Below are 2117 nucleotides of genomic sequence, written 5' to 3' on the forward strand. Positions count from 1 at the left end.
AAAAAAGTGCATTGACACATGTCACTTTAGTTTTGTGTATTTTACTGTACATAGATTATATTTCAATAAAATGCATTTAAAAAAAGAAAAAAAAGATGAAAGGAATATACTGAGTCACTGTATGAAAAAGAATTGGTTGATGTCCAACTATTTCAAGAGGTGTTGTGTTGTTGTTATGTGCCATCAAGTCCAACCTGACTCATAGAGACCCCTCCTTGGGTTTCTGAGGCAGCATCACTACAGAAGTAGATTGCCCAACCTTCTTTCTGAGAAGTGGCTGGTGGGTTTGAACCTCCAGCCTTCTGGTTAGCAGTCAAATGCCTAAGGCACTATGCCACCAGAGCTATGATAAAGAACCAATGGTATTGAAGGAGGAAGTCCAAGCTACACTGAAGAAATTGGCAAAAAACAAGGCTCCAGGAATTGGTGGGATACCCACTGTGATGTTTCATCAAATGGATGTGGTGCTAGAAGCGCTTACTTGTTTATGCCTCAGGAAAATGGCCATCTGACTGGAAGAGATACATATTTGTGCCCATTGCAAAAAAAAAGGTGATCCAACAGAGTGTGCAAATTATCAAACAACATCAATAATATCATAATATGCAAGTAAAATCTTGCTGAATATAACTCAAAAATGGTTGCAGCAGTATACTGACAGTGAACTTCCAGAAATGCAAGCTGGGTTCAGAAGAGGACTGATGTTAAATGGATCTTGGCTGAAAGCAAAGAATACCAGAAGGATGTCTTTCTGTGTTTTATTGACTATACAAAGGCATTCGACTGTGTGGATCATAACAAATTATGGATAATATTTCAAAGAGTGGAAATTCCAGAGCACTTAATTGTTCTCATGAGGAATATGTACATAGACAAAGAGGCTGTCATTTGAATAGAACAAGGCGAACAGATCAAGGCATTATTTAAAAACAGGAAGTGTGTACATCATGGTTGTATTCTTTCACCATACTTATTCAATCTGTATGCTGAGCAAATAATCCAAGAAACTGAATGCTACGGAGAAGAATGCAGCATCAGCACTGGAGGAAGACTTGTTAACAACCTGTGATACGCAGATGACACAAACTTTGCTTGCTGAAAGTGAAGATGACTTGAAACATTTACCAATGAAGATCAAAGACTACAGTCTTCAGTATGGATTACACCTCAATATAAAGAGAACAAAAATCCTTACACCTAGACCAAAAAGCAACATCATAATAAATGGAGAAAAAGATTGAAGTTTTCAGGTATTCCAGTTTACTCGGATCCACAATCAAAACCTATGGAAGCAGCAGTAAGGAAAGCAGACGTTATCTTGCCCTGGGCAAATCTGCCACAAAAGACCTCTTTAAAGTGTTGAAGAGCAAAGATGTCACTTTGAAGACTAAGGGGTGCCTAACCCAAGCCATGATATTTTCAGTTGCCTCATAAGCATGTGAAAGCTGGTCAATAAATAAGGAAGACTGAAGAAGAGCTGATGCCTTTGAACTGTAGTGTTATAGATGAATACTGAAAATGCCACGGACTGCCAAAAAATGGACAAATTTCTCCTGGAATACTCCTCAGAAGTTAGAATGGCCAGACTTTGTCTCACCTGCTTTGGTCACGTTGTCAGAAGGAACTATTCCCTGGAGAAGGCTATCATGCTTGGTCAAGCAGAAGGTGAGGAAAGAAGGGGAAGACCTTTGACGATGGATTGACAGAGTGGTTACAATGATGGGCTCAAGCATAGCAAGGATTTTGAGCATAGCACAGGACCTGGTGGTGTTTTGTCCTTGTACATATGGTCACTATGAGTTGGAGCTGACTCACAGGCACCTAACAATAACAACAACAACAACAACAACATCTTATGTGTCCATAAACATAGATTTATAAGATAACATATAATTATCGCTTTATGCATTTATAATTTTAAATCATATCAGAAACAAAAATATGAGTTATGAACCAAAAACACAGTAACACTGGCTTTTTTTTTTTAAATTTTTAATTTTATTTTATTTATTGTGATTTGGGTGAAGATTTACAGAGTGAATTCACTTTCCATACAGCAGTTCACATATACTTTGTCTCATGTCATTGACCACAGTTTACAATGCAACAGCTCCCTT

This window comes from Orycteropus afer, unplaced genomic scaffold (assembly GCF_000298275.1).
Source record: "Orycteropus afer afer isolate SDZICR_OR568_19922 unplaced genomic scaffold, OryAfe1.0 scaffold00011, whole genome shotgun sequence".
NCBI classification, from domain to species: Eukaryota; Metazoa; Chordata; class Mammalia; order Tubulidentata; family Orycteropodidae; genus Orycteropus; species Orycteropus afer.